General features: G+C 40.5%; 1 long non-coding RNA gene across 1 annotated transcript in view; it reads right to left on the bottom strand.

The window, feature by feature from the left end:
- The window catches only part of LOC118768911, a 48081-nt gene that overhangs the window by 8842 nt on the left and 23329 nt on the right, over positions 1-15910 (bottom strand). The window lies entirely within an intron of this gene.

Genomic DNA, 15910 nt, shown 5'->3' with positions numbered 1-15910 from the left:
TTGTGCATGAGCACTACCTCCTGGCTCTGTTCCAGAAATGTGAAGTCTGCAGTCATCCGTGTGTTGTCAACACCCTCTGAATGTGCAAGGGACATTCCTGTCTGTAACACAAGAGTGCTGGAAAACTGCACCTCTCGGCTGCTGCTCTCGCTCTCTCATTTCTCATTCAGATAAAACTTATAGCACCTTGTCTTTTTTTTTGAACTGCTGCACATATATTTATATAGCTGGTAGGACATGTATTCTCAAACATTTTGACTGCTTTCTTTCTTAATTTACGTTAAGTTGGCATCTGCCCTCCTACTTAAAGTATCTGTTGCAGTGCATTTCATGGTCATGTCCGGGACCTAAGCTAAGGTCCTTCAGTGCCTCTGCTGACAAGAGGACATTGCTTGTGGGGGCGAACGTGAGACCAAACAGCACTGGCCATTGTGCCAAATGTGGCCCTTACACAGAGGCGGACCTTCGTAAAAATCAAGCCTTTGGCCTTCCGCCTGCGCTGGTATGATGCAAATCTCTGCCTTCATGTGCCTCTGCAGCTCTGGAGGAGGCCAGTTCAAAGATTCAGTCCATCACCACAGATGGGCATCAGCAAATCCAGACGCCCTTAAAAAAGAGGGGCCAGAAGTGGAATGTTTTTTTTTTTTTGTTTTTTTTCAATATTTGGCATGAGGCTAAAGGCATGTTATCTCATTAAAATATGCTGGAAGTCCTATCATGATTACCTTATGTGATATGATATTCTGCTTGTGCTTGAACAACACTGTGTGCACAACACATGTGTTGGCTTTGCTCTTTGATTTTGCTGTGAAACATAAAATATGGTTTGTATTATTACAATTTCTGCTGTAAGTCACTATACTGGTTCTTTAAATAAATCACATTGTCATGAGATACAATTTGCACATCTCAGTCATTTCTTGAGAGGGGGAAAAGTATATATCATCGATGGAGAAATGTGAACTCTAATGACCCATGAAAACTGATGTCTTCCCAGAATTATTTTTCCTAGAACACAAATAAAATTATGTTTTTATTTTAGACACAGCCGTATTGCACAACCCTGCATATCACTCCAGTACAAGAGGCTTACAGAGAGCAAAACTTGGGGTGATAATGACTCTGAATCAGACTAAGTCACTGTTGTAAGCAAGCATGAACATTCAGACTGCCTGGTCTAAATGTCTAATGTCCTAATACATTCAACCACTGCATGTCAACTGCAGTTTTGCCATTTGGTTCTCAGGTGACTCAATCAAAACAATTTTTGAGGGGAGATGTTCATTTCTTAAGCCCCTTGGGTGTTTGTTATTCTCAGCAGCCGAAGGCCAGGCCACAAATATCATGCAGTGACTCAAAGGGCAAAAAGAGTGCAGTTGAGTCCACATCTGCTTTTGCACTCTAATTGCAAACTCAGCACTGAAAGGCAGATGAGAGTGTATTCACAGGGGACCCTGCAGCAATTGTACTAATAAAACAAAGACTTGTTTTCTCTGAAGTTCACATGTAGGGCTGTTGCAAGCTGCTATTACATGGCATTACTGCTCCTATGGGTTTCAGTCTGGCTGGGTCTTCATTTTGGGTTTGTGCGTGGTGGGTAAATTGCAGACTGCTTTTTCTGTAGCAGTCATCTACAAAAGGGCCCTTTCAGATGGGTGGTGACAGTCTGCATGTAATTGAAAAGGCGTAAGTACATCTGCTGGACTTTAGTGGGTAGCCTTCCCAACTGACAGAGGGGAGAAGAGCAACCTTGGATATTAAAAAAGTAAGATGTTTTTAGAAAAAGCACTTTACCAGATAGAGAAACAAACAAAACAAGTAGTGGTTGATATGCATGAAAGCATTTTGACAGTCTTCTTCAGGCTTGCTTTTCCTCTTTTTTTGCTTTGTCACGGCAGTTGCATACAGAGTATACGTTAGTTGTCAGTTGAGTCCCTTAGGCTAACAAATGCAGGACTGCCTTTAAATGTACAAGAGGTGTATAGAGTTTAAATCGCTGAGAAACATTACTGAAAAGACAGCTTTCTGTGTAAAAGATAATGGAGAAAATACAACCTGCTTCCTGTGAACATACTAATGACAGTTTAATGCACTGCCACTCAACAAAATAAATGCAAAGCAATTAGGGAACACTTTTACTTTGAAGTGCATTCAGCTAACAGGCAGCTACTACTGAATAAAGACAGGAATATGTGTACAAATCACATCATGCCATGGCACAAACCATACATTTAAGATTAAAATGCAATAATTTACTTCATTATATTTGTTAAGTATTTTAAGCTTTGACAAAGAAGCTCTGACCCATTCCTATTTTTGAGGTGTATGTTGACCTGTTTTGTGAGGTACAAAGAATATTTTTTCGCAATACATTTAAAATTTACTCTTCACAGTTTAGCCAGGCAGCGGTGTAGCATAGTGTTGAGGAGAAGGGCTTGTAACGGAAAGGTTGCTGGTTCGCTTCCCTGCTGGGGCACTGCTGCATTACCCTTAGGCCAGGTATTTTAACCACAATTGCCTCAGTAAATATCCAGCTGTATAAATGAATAATTTGTAAACATTGTAATCTGTGTAAATCGCTCTGGATAACAGCATCTGCTTAATACCAATAATGTAATGTAGATTTTGTATTGTATGTTAAATTTGTAAGTGCTAAAATTGTTGTTGTATAGTAGTGTTCTACATTTAAATACTCAAGTAAAATGCACTATGAATTTGTGAAACATCATTGTGTGCAAACATTGACTTTTGTGTGCTTGATTCCACCACTCCAAGTAGCACCATCCCTGAGGTCCCCTGAAAGCCTGAAATCCGCATTGACTTTTTCAAGAAAACTTTCAGCCGTAAACTTTGAAAAATTCATTTTCTGTCAGAAATGGTTTTTTAAATGGCAGATAATATTTTAGAGAACCAACCCTGGTGCCCTTTAAGAAGAGGAAATTTGGCATCTGGCCCAGAGTACTTTTAAATCAACCGTAATCCCTGATCATGTCCTTAAGACAGGCTCTGTGTCTCAAACCCTGCAGGCCACCTGCGGAGCCTCGAGAAGCCCCTGGTCGTGACAGGAGTCCCTGTTCACCCGCATCGCTTCGCCCCTAAGCAGTCTGCTGGCCACCTACCGCTGACCCTGGCTCCCCCGCCGAGATCTTCACGCCGTGCGCCAAGTTTCTGCCTTAATCGTCGCCGGTACACCGGGTCTCGCACGCCACAAGTCTCTCTGCCACGCGACACTATCTCTCTGAACCGCTGTGGAGGCCAAGCAAAGGAGAATCCAGTGCCCCCCATCCTGTGCTTACCCATAGGGCTGTCAAACTCTGTTCATCAGGGGCTGGTGCTTATGTGTGCTTTATACATACCGTTTCCCCTGGCTTGATTGGTTAAATTACTTAACTGCTGAATGCCTTTGCACCTGAGCATATACACATGGACATTTCCCACAATGCATTGGTGTACATATTGATTAGAGGACAAACACATAATTTTAAGAGTTCATGTACCCCTAAGAGTACCAATAAAGGCCTAAAGAAAACAGGGTCTGTTAGTATTCGAGTCTATTACCTAATTTAGAGCAGAGTTTGGACTAAAACCAGTATGCACGCAGTTCTGCTCTACTGGCTTTAGATTGTTTTGGGTTATGCCTTGGAGAGACACAGAAGTCTGTCATGCTTAATGCCTTGTGCCTTTATCAATCTTCATGTGTCAAGGTCAGAGTACAGGCAGTTGTGTTGTCTTGTGGCTACTGCAGAAAAATTGGATCAATTTAAGGAGAGAGCAAGGTGGAATAGACAAAAAAAAACAACATGAAACAATGTCATGTCATGTCATGACACTTTGTTGAAGAGACATTCCTGTCTTAACATGCTAGCACAACCTCTTAAGCCAAGACCCTGGTAAAACTGTTACCTTTTATTATGGTTTGGGCAATAATTTATAAATATTTGAGACAGGAAATCATTTGTTACTTAAAAAGGCTAAATTTTCTTTACCCCGAATATACATACATTTTGTTAAATACCCTGTATGGCACATGTGGAGGTGGAGTATAAAAATGTAGTAGAGTTCTCTGCCTGTGTGAAAATGAAGGGGGTTCAAGACCTGAGGTCACATCGAGGCTATGCACCAGTCTGCATTCACTGCACCTATTTGCTGTTAGTTATTTGTTGTGAAACTACAAATAAGGTTGTGTTCAAACAAATGAAAACATCTGTCCTCAGACTCACGCAAGAGTAATGGCAGTGTGTCTTTTTAAAGTGCAATGCTGAACTGTTTGCAACAGCCTGCTATTTTTTTTTTTTTTTTTTTTTTACCAGTATAAAGACCACCTCTGAAAGTTAATCTGCAAAGGAGTCAGTTGCATTCTTTACTAATGGCTGCATGTCTGCTTGTGGTGAAGTGCTGAGTGAATGTGTGGCTTTAAAGGAACTCTTTCAGTCACAGTCCAGTAAGAAAGCCAAGAGAGGAAAAAAACTCCAGGAATCCAAACTGCTAGACTGATATTGCAGACATAAAAGAAAATACCTGAGGTTTCAGAGTCAAAGATAAACGGGTTCTTTGAATTTTTAATGCAGCATATTGATGCCACAGTCGCTAATGAGCCACTCACATCTCCACATTTCAGCAGCAGTTATTTTCTCATCTGGCAATGGATAAAGACTCACGCAAAGCAATTAAGACCTTTTGGTCATACTGTTTGCAGAAAGGGTGTATTCTTAATACTTTTCGAATGAAAGCGGAATATAGCTTTGATGCTGAGATTTGATTAGACTGGCAAAATGTTTCGAATGAAAGCACTCACAGCAGACTGCTCTGAGTGTGTGAGAATGTTTTTGAAAAAAACACAAAAATAGACCCCTCTCTTGATGAAGGCAACAATGACGGCAGAAGCTGATGGAACAAAGCTAAATATCCTTCAAGAATTTCTCACTTTCTGGAATGTTTCATTTCTCTACATTTCTATAAAGTAAAAACATAATGTACATGAAAGACATTCCATTTTGACAATGTTACGTTCAATCTCCATTTTCAAAATGTAGCCAGCTCCAGTTATCTGAAACTTTTTTATGTTTGAAATCAAAAGTATTTTTGGCTTTGTTCTACAAAATGTTTGTCTGATCCGACCACAACAAAGACAAGGAAAGAGATGTCCAAGATTTCTTCAGCAAAAAAAGAAAGATACAATGACAGCTGCTTCAAATCGGACAAAACAGTACAACTTGACATTTTCTGGAAACAACTTGCGACATCCTCAGCACAAGTCTAATTCGGTGGTTGAAATCGCTAGGCTAGGAAGGTGAGAACTCTTATTTCAAAGGGAAATTTTCGACTTGGCTTAGCCCTTAAAAAACATGTGTCCGTTCCAGCCAGGCCAGCATCTGTCTGTGTGAGAGCTACTCTTCTTTCATCCATTTCCTCAGTCCCTGTCCCTGGACTGACAGCCAGCAGCCAGGCACTTAGAACACGAATTCAGCACACCAAGTTGATTAATTATTTAAAGACTCCACAGGATACTGAGGCCCTGCTCCAAGGTCAGTGTGCATGTGCAGGGTATGTGTGTCTGTGCGTGTGTGTGTGTGCGCATGACAACATGACTACATTAAATATTTTTAAGCTGCAATATAGAATATCTTCTTGTATGTAGGTGGTGTATTTAATTCATTGTAAAATCCAGAATCATTTTAACATTTTTAGGCATTTCTAGATGCCTGTTCATACACTACTGAAATGATGTGTTTGAAGACCAGTGACCCTCTAACTGTCCACCCTTTGCTGGTACATCTGTGCCCTCGTGCAGCTGCCCACTACAGCATTCCAACTATGTTTCCCTCAGGTCCTGAACTGCAAGAAAAGCCTTGTAATGGAATATGCACTTGGCCATTCTTCACCGTAATTGAAACTACATCATGCAGTCAGAATATCGTAATGATAATAAACATTTAAATTGCAGAGTTATACGGAAAAATCTATACCATTGCTCTCTATATGACCCAGGGTTACGCATGATGCTAATTCTTCATGATGCAGTTAAATTTAAGCGGAACAATAGTTCAGATTTCATCGAAAGGAAATCTTAATTCTGTACATTTGTGGCTGGGTTTTATGACAGGGAGTATGGGTGCCCTTCAGTAATGTTATTGCTGGATTCACATTAGACTTAAATGCAATCCAAACCCAGAAGCCATTGAATCCACTATGATCAGCGTGTTATAATTCAGAGGTCTATGTTCCTTCTACATACGAGGTTTCCTCAGGAAATACATGAAGACTTTATGTATGAAATGTATATGTTGCTGGCTTTTTTCCCTTTAATCCTCTGTCCAGATTTTTCTAATTTGAAAATAAAGATTGGCCTTAATGTAATTCAAGCTGTCTTTATTTTGTATTCTTTGGAATTCTAAATCTGCCACTGCCAGGGTGAAAATGGCAGAACCATATTTGTTCCTCTTTGTGATTCTAAATAACATAATGCCCATATGTCAGCTTGGAGCCTTGGAGAGGCTCATCCATGTCAAAGCTGACATTTGACCTTGACATCATGCCTGCCTCTGTAAAAGAAATGACATAATATGATTTCTTAAAATTGTAAAAAATGTCATCGAGTGTCAAATAAAATGTACATAATTTAACCATTTCAGGCCACTGACCGGAACATGGATAAAATTAGTTGATGTGATATGACTGAGTGTGAACAAGGGCTCAAATCCATATGGCACCAACTTCACAAAGTGTGGGCAGCCAAGCAGTACTGAACTGAAAGCTTTGACATGTATTATGTCCATCCTGTTGACATCACAGTTAACTTGAATATGGAGATTGGTATAAAAAATTGAATGCTAGCTTTACGGCCCCCATCCAGATCCACCAAAATGAGTTTGTGATTGATACTCCTTTTTACAATGCAATTTTCCAACTTTCACCGAAGTGTTGCAGATATGCTGGGTGAAACTTCTGTATACTAACATTTTTGCATTTGTGGCTGCCAGGTTAAGGCACACTGATGATACTGTATGCTTTTCTGGGGACAGCTGAGGAACTGTTCGTTCTCAAAGGAAACCACAGTCAATCACAATCTTGGTTGTTATGGAACACAAACAGCCAATGAAAGTGCCTTTACCTGCTTTGCTATTGTCACAAGCAATATGTGGGAAAAAAAGGTTCAGAATTGTACATATCACCAATAAAAGTGACCTGTCTGGATTTTTGAGAAAGATAACACTTTGAATAGACAGCTCATATTGCTTTTTTGAGGCCCAGGTGCCATCCCTTGAAGGGAATTCCTCCATAAAAAGGCAAAAAATATGTTCTACTAATTACCTGAAGTGTCAGGAGGCAGGAGTTTTATTTCAAAGGACTGTCTCAGAAGCAGGGCGCATGCACTCAAAACTCAGATGTGCTGCTCTGGCGCTGTACAAAGCCCCCGCACCCTGTGAACTGTGCTCATCACTGAGCACCAAAGCAGCATCTCCAGATCCATCAGCAAAACACAACTGGAAGCAATCAAATGTAATCAGTACAAAACAAGGCTAAATTCCCCATCTCTGTGTAAGCGGTAAGTGCAAGCCTTCCCCCAGCGCTCGATACGAGCAACACAGCTGCTTTGGCACCTGCCACAGTTCGGTGCACACTCCCTATCCCCTGACCAAAGTTACTCTGCTCTAACAGATAGGAAGGGGTCTGCTTTTATTCAGTGATACTTTAATGACAGTTTGCTCAATCGCAAGAACTCCCAAGTTAGTGCTGTTAAGCAGAAGTCTCATTATGCTTTTGGCCACTGCAATAACCGGTTAAGAACTGTGGGCTCTAAAGGTTATACAATGGGTATAGTCATTAGGGAAACTGATTTGTAACCAGAGGTTTTCAAGCTTGATTTGGATAGGATTCACAGCTGATGACTTCTTAAATTATCCAGTTGTGCAGATGCATAAAAAAGCCTGCAAGCATGTTACGGTAGCTGCCTCAGATGCAGACATCCGTAATGTAAGTAAATGACAAAGAAATGTCTGAATGATTTCAGAGAGATTTGAGGACCCATGGGATCTCTGAGAGGGTCATATGCTCAGAGAAACTGTTCATGTATAATGCATGAGGTAGAATCAGGATTTCACTGTCATTTAGATTCTTGGGCTATGAAAATAGACATAGACATAGAAAATGTTAAATGTGTTCTCAGAAAAGTTCAATATCCCTATATAACATAGTGCAGATTATTTTAGAACACATTATTTTGGTGCATGTGAAAGTGAGAAAACAGTACCTTGGAGTAATCATGACTTGCAGAAACATCACCTATTTACATTAGTCACAGCCCTTGTACTGCTACTAATTTGACTTTCCCTGATCTTCGTTATTCTGCATATGTTACACTGCATTGTAGTTTCCTCATACTTTGATGAATAATTTAACATGTGCATTCTAAAAGTGGTGTGACACATCAGCTATGCAGAACAAATGCAGATTTTGTGTGTTTTCATTACACAAAATCTTCTCCCTTGATAGTTAAAGTGCTGCTAACCACCCTTACTGAATAGAACCCTTTTTGGTGTTAATAAAATGGTAGAAGGGTAGCAAGATCAAACACTGAAAAAAAAAAAAAAAAAACATAAACAAAATGTGACTCTGGCCAGGAGTAACTATCCATAATTCATGACTCACCGTCTAGTCTGCAGACACATGTTAATGTAGAATGTATTATGCATTGAGTACATCACATGTAATGTGTTTAGACAATGTTTGAAATGTATTTATTTATTTATTTATTTATTTATTTATTTAGGGGCATGGGAGACCACAAAAGATGGACAGTTCATTTTACATTCATTAAGTTAACATTCATTGTGGAGTTAGTTTTTTTTATTATTATTTCTTATTTGATGTATAAAGACAGATGCTATAAAAATGCCATAGCCAAATCACTGAATTCAATTAGTTTTTTGTAAACAAAACCATCACTTTCTGAAATCCATTTTAATGTCATATTACATATTCTTGGGCTTAAGACCATGTCTCTGCAAGTGTCTAGGCATTAGAGTTCCAGTCTGAATGAAGTTATCCTGTTTCTATGAAACATTTTAACCAGGTACTTTATATGATTTCCTTATCCTTTTTTTCAGTAAACTGATTAGAATCATTTGAAACCTTTCAGCACATTCAGTATTGTCTGACAGATGCAACAACCCCCTATTGAGTCTGAGAGAGGGAACGAGAGAGAGGATAATACTGAACTCATTAGCAACAATACAAACAAATGCTCAATTAAATGTCTACATGTTAGAATCAGCCACAAAAGAATAGCTCGTATATGGCTCATTTTGTAAAACAATCAGTCTCCATAGGAACATATACACCAGCAATACGGACCCTGAGAAACTACTGTTGTAGGCATGTGTAATTTTGCAGGATATTTTCATTCTCAGACTGTAATAAAACATACCAGATGTTAAAAAAAGCATTTAGGTCCATGGTGTTACATGCCATTATAACGTAGGGTCACATGGCTCTTCTCATACCAGTAAGAGATATGAGCGACAGGGCCCAATGCATGCTGCTGCAATGACAGACTGACCCTCGGGACAAATCTGTCACTTCTGTCTGATAAGATACAGGACACTTCATGAAAATACCATGTAGTCACAACAGTGAGAGGAACTGGTCACAACACGATTAATAAAGTAGGTCACAAGAACTGGAAATATCCAAGACAGGAAAAGGGCTAAATAGTCATAGCCTTGTTTGTCGTCACTTCAAAAATGGCCGGAATCAGTGCGAAGGCTTTACCAGTTGTGATACCTTCAGAAAGTATTTTTGTTTTGATATCGACAGTGATTTGTTTTGACAAATGAAAACAAGTAATGCTACCTTAACCGGCTGTAGCAAGGATTTAATGATTAGCAGCCAATGGAATCAACCTGACTGCATTCCTCTCTGGCCACAAATTAGATTATCTAGTTCTGTAGTAAGATGGAGAATATCACCTGAGATATCTGAGGATTTAATGTAAGGCCAGATGACTCTCACTATTTGGCTTATTAATTAATAAATGCATTAATTAATAGATTTTGCCTATATAAGCCAATTCATCTGGAGTGCACGGTCAGGTGTGATTTAATAGTAATTGAAACATTTTTCTTAAGGTCTACAGGACTGTGCTTCTACAGAATCGGAAACGCCCTCGCCTCTCTACAGTAAGAGTGACCTCAGTCGAAACACTTGATTGCGCATGTGGTGAAACAATTGTGCGCGGCCTCCGTATCTTGCTCTTTCCTGTGTTTAAAGACCATTTCCCACTGTCGCCGTTTACAGGGTGACCCACAAAGTAGGTCATATCACTCCATAGGGCTTTGCTGCAGTGTTTTTAGAAGTGTCTATAGCCCGGGTAACCTTCCCATCAGTTCCTTTCCTTCCTATCACATCATATGCCATTGTGCCTTTTGTATCCCAAATAGATGACGGTTTCTTTATAGCCTCCTTTTTAAGACCATGTGAAACATTGAGTGAATGCTTTACGGGAATGTAACATATCAGATGAAGATGTTTCACCAATATGTAGCCATTGTCTTGGTGAAATGTAAATTATAATATTGCAATTACAATCTCAAATTACACAATATTGCTAGGCTTTTAATATGTTGTCACATTTTTTTAATGTCTAAAACTGTGTAAGTCATTGAAGAAAATTGTTCAGATTCTATATATGCTTCATGGCACTGCAGCAGCTGCTCAATGAAACTACCTTTTCTCAGTTAAAATTGACAGATTCTCAGTCTTTCAAACGTGTCATGGAAAAGCTTCCCACTGGCACAATATAATGGCACTCTTGTCATTTACATGTACATCATTATACAGAAAAGTAGATTCCTGTGAAAAAAAAATGCGATGTGACATTCTTGCTTTAATGGAGTTTAGTGGAATTCACTACAGGAATCTTGGATTAACAGCTCCTCCTTACTTCCATCTGAAGCCATCTATCACCTGAAATACATTCTGTAAACGCTCAAACCACACATTTTAAATTTGAACTTAGCAAACGTTGTTTTTTTTTCCACTCCCTCCTCTTGCCAGCGGGCAGCACTGGTTGTCTGCTATCCCTCCCTTGTCTCCAGACTAACCAGGGCCTTCATGGACCTGCAATCTCCACCTTCCACACCTCCATCTGTTGTCTTTGCCTGAGGGTGACACCCTGCAATCTGCATCAGACTGGCTCCCCTAAACACCAGCCATCCCTTGCTACTGAAACCACCAGGTCAGAAAGCAAAGCTTTTATAAACATGCACACAGTGGTCATCCATCTATTGCTGACAGGCAAGACGGGCATTGCGGTTAACATGGGAGTCAAAAAAGGGTTTACTCGAGACTCCAGAGCAAATTGCAGCATTCGGAACGCGCTCAAAATTAGCAAGGGGAGGAACTGCGGTTTATAAAGTTGGCGGACGAAAAACCTCTGATGCTAACGACTGTTGAGCAGAACGTCACGCGCCCCTGGAGCGACTTCTGCCTTTTGTCCGCCGTGCTTTCGTTGCCTGCTCTCGAGCTGTCATCTTCCTCTCAACAACCAGTCCACTCAAACGGCCAAACAATGGAGGGAAGGATGAGGAAAATCAACAAGAGCAGTTCGGTTCTTGTTAGGGGCAGAGAAAATTTAAAGGCAAAGGAAAACATTTTTCCCGTACGCCAGGGAGAAGGAGAAGACCGTCGGGAGACGAGGCCGAACCTCGGATCAAACGCAAAGAAATCCCAGCCCAGGGACCAAAGGGCCAAGAGGGGACGAGGTCAAAGCTGCAGTGGCGCAACATGAACGGAGCCTCACCTCCCTCTGCTGAGGCTGTTATTTTAAGCTGTCGGGACAGAATTCCCACCCGGCGCTGCGCTTCCCTGGGACCAGGTCGGGCGAAGAGCCGTCACTCACTGCCAGCACACACCGAGCAGCTTGAGAGAGAGAGAGAGAGAGAGCACGGCTCCGTCTCCTTGTTCAGTCTGGGGGTCAGGTCAAAAAACTCCCACATGCAAAGCCACGGGCGGATGTCAGCCAGCTGTCCTTTTGGTTAAACTATCACTTTCTGTAAACATTGAATTTATAGGATAAAGTGTGTTTTCAAGCATAACAAAAATCCCCCCATTAAAGGTCAGGACATTTCTTAAAATATGTTAGCTATACATGTTTTTGAGTTGATCATTAAATGGATTAATTAGTGGAAGATTTGTTTCACTTGACCTGGATTGATTGATTTGGATTTAGTAGGAAGTACCATGTAGTAACACAACCCCAATTTTACCTAATTAACTGGCTTCTGATCAAACCTTGCATCAAAGTAAAACCCCTGTTGCTGTCCTAATTCGCTATCAAGGGCGTGGCTTCCTACCAGTGATCCATCAAGAGGCCTTACACCACTGTTAGTTTTTCCCCTCCATAGTTGGTCATGTGGAACTTGCCTCTTTTTTCTCATTGACCCCTGAGTGATGGAATGAACTATCTGCAACCCTCAGATTCCAGAAGCTGGATGATTTCTACGCCTCACACTCATGACGTGATCACTCCAACCTGGACTGCAATCTGATACAGGATGCCATTGCTCTCACAGATCATTGCACTGTGAATATGTTAGTAGGATGCAAGGAAATGTTGCTTTCATGGATCATTGTTTGGCACCACATGAATGCCATAATATATATGGTAATGTTGGTCTTTATTAGGCACTATGTGCATGTTAGCATGATGGAGGTAAGTTTTTTTTTTTTTTTTTTTTTTTTTTTTTTTTTTTTTTTTTTTTTTTTTTTTTTTTACGGATGAATTTTAAACACTCCACATACAACATGCTACACATGCACAAACTGCTACAATCACAGTACTGTTTCTCAGTCATGGTCTTGTTGCTTATGATATGTACATTTGATGTATGTTTACATAAAGACCTTCAACTTGATCTGGACAAGACCATCTGCGAAATATAACGTATTAATCAATCTGTGGTAATCTGTAGTAATCTGTGGTGGTTCTAAAAGAAAATATAAAACCCTTCAAGCATTTCACCAGTGCTACTGTTTGGAAAATAGCAGTCTTTCTTTTTTCTTTTACCTATCAGAAGCAACCTTCTGGAGAGGAATAGACATTTTACTTCTGTTTGATTTCTAATAACTAACATCTGCACTGTAATACTTTAAAAGTGATAATAAACACATGTGAATGTTAAGATTGTAAATTGCAAGCAATACATTTGCTTGTGGATAAAACCCTGGATCATTTCTGCCCTTGGTAATCAAAGAAGAAAAAAAAAACAGCTTTTTTTTATTACAAGCCTCTCCCTGCGATTCAACCGCGGCTCAAACGGGTTCACCCGAAGACAAATTGGCTTTTTCATCACGCCTGCGGAATGTGCCAGGCCAGGTGCTGGGGATCAGGGGAGGACATGTCCGAAACGCAGCCAGCAGTGAGCGCCCCGCGCCACAAACCCGCTCCTTTGTTCCATGCAATCGTTACGGATCTCTTACCCGCATTGCCTTGGCAGCGCATCGCATGTTTGCCCGGCGCAGCACATCTGAATTGAGTAAGTCATGCTGCCCGGCTCCTCATGACAGATGAAGGCGCTGCCTTTATCCATTCAGGCGAAGCTATATTTATCCACCAGTTATGGATGGACTCTGCTATGCTATAGCAAAGGCATAATAAAGGCATGGAAGAAAGCCATGTCCTACTGATGATATATTAAGCTCATTGTCAGTATTTAGGCTCCAATTTAATATTATTTCAAGGTTAATAGCGCTGACATCCAGGGGAGCCTAATACCGTAATAAAATCGTGATTTTTTTTAGTCCTTTCTGGTTACACAATACACAATGCTATACAGCATATGTCAGGAACTGCAGCTCTCATTTTGGTACTTAGGCCTTAATATTATTTGAGACTCTAATTCGCTGCAAGAGGTAGCCAATAATTCAACGACCCATATGGTAGCCTTGCTGATGAATTCCTGGAGCTCGGCACAATTCAATCAATGTCAGCTCACGCAAGAGAAACGTTTCACAATAATATTCCATGACAGATGAAAGACACTTGCTTAAAACTCTGTAGAAAAGGCAGACAAAATTCTCATGCTGCAATGTAGATTTAATTTCACACCAGATTAACCTTCAGTGAATCTGAATGCACTTTTTTCTGTTTATTTTATTTTATTTTAATTTGGAATGCAAGACTTAGGCATGCTGGTTACTGACGATTAGTGGTGCTGGTTCTAAACTCATAATTAGAGGGCAAAAGGTGAAACTCAAAAGGCAGAACAGTTTATTCATACCTTAAGCTTACACTTTTTCATACCACTTTTACTTGATACTTTACAGTTTGCATTTCATACCTTACTGGTTAGTTACACAAGCCTTGAAGACTGTCAACCCGGATAAAAGCATCTGGTAACAAACTGGATACAATTCTGACTGTTTTGGGAAATCGACACATGATGATTTAACCACTTGCTACTTGCCACTTGGTCATTTATAATGCACAAAACCTCTTAATTGCTTACACTGTACAGGAAGTCAAATCATTTGACATGAGCATTGGAAATCTACTTTCTCAGGCCCGCTTTTAAGTTTTCCAGTGTGAGAGAAATCATCACACAAGGAAAGCTGTGATCCAAGGCTGGCCCACACTCTGTGAGACAGAGCCTGTTATTTGTTTCTCTGGGAAGAGCATGCATTTCCATATCAAATTAACTGATATAGTAATGGTTTCCAGAGCCCAGGCACAGTAGATCAATGCTGGGAACATGCTGTTGTGTGGCTTTGGCTCAGTGCTCCATGCAGCTGGGCAAGACACCGAAACTTTGTCACATGTGTGACGTGTCTACCGAGGCACAACCATGACAGCATTCACCGTAGGACTACAGGCGCAAGGCACCACAAAATGGTTTGCAGGCTTCTTATATGTTTAACTACGGTAACTATTTATACAACACAGTACTGCACCCATGCCTCTTCGGTGTTAAGTTTGACATCAGTGCAGAATGCACTGAAGTCATAGAACTGTGGATGTTACTCAATAGAGTGTGCTCCCAGGCATTGAAACATATGTGAGTGTTGCTGTGCATGATGAGGAGCTGAGCTGTGAGCCCTGTAAGGTCCATTACTACTGGTCAGAATGGTTACCCCGACAAAGGACCCTCTTCATATGCTCTTCAACCATCCACACTAAAGCAAGCAGCATGTATCAACCGAGGAAGTTCTGAAGAAGCTGAGAAAATACAGGGGATTGTTCATGATAGAATGAGGCTGATGTTAACAATGCAGGCCGAGGAACACAGTGAACTGTCTGCAGGACTGTCATCGACAGCTGCATCTTTGGCATGACATGTGAAGATGATACACATATCTAGGGGTGTATGGAGTCACTCAGTGAATCTGTGGCTTTACAGTTTCTCAACAGCTATGAGCTGCAGACCTTGATGGTCTTCAGCCATCTCACAGGGGTGTGTCTGTGTGTGTGTGCGCGCTGTAAATGTATCATACATTTAAAACAGGTCCTACATAACCTCAATAATTCACTGACTTCATATCAAAGTCATGCGAGTTGATGGTCATGCACATTTGAACAGTCTAAAAACCTTGTCTCTCCTTATTAATCAAAACTTCAGGCATGACGTGGTATTGCAGGTTAGTACTGTCAGGAAACCGGATGCATGCACACTCCAGATATCTGCGTACTCCATTACAAAATGGAAGCAGCTGAGTACACTTGGAAAAATCAACATGGATAAATCCACCACAATCTGATATTCATGCATACATTTTATATATGATTCTAGAATTGCACTGGATCTTTAGCAGCAAGAATGGCTTCATACTGAAATATCTGTTCTTACTTTATTTTATGCAAGCAGTACATTTAGTCTGAGAATTTCATTACATGCAATCTGGACAAATAAACTCT

Source organism: Megalops cyprinoides, chromosome 21, assembly GCF_013368585.1.
Source record: "Megalops cyprinoides isolate fMegCyp1 chromosome 21, fMegCyp1.pri, whole genome shotgun sequence".
Classification (NCBI taxonomy): Eukaryota; Metazoa; Chordata; class Actinopteri; order Elopiformes; family Megalopidae; genus Megalops; species Megalops cyprinoides.
This window is presented reverse-complemented; position numbering and strand designations above follow the sequence as displayed.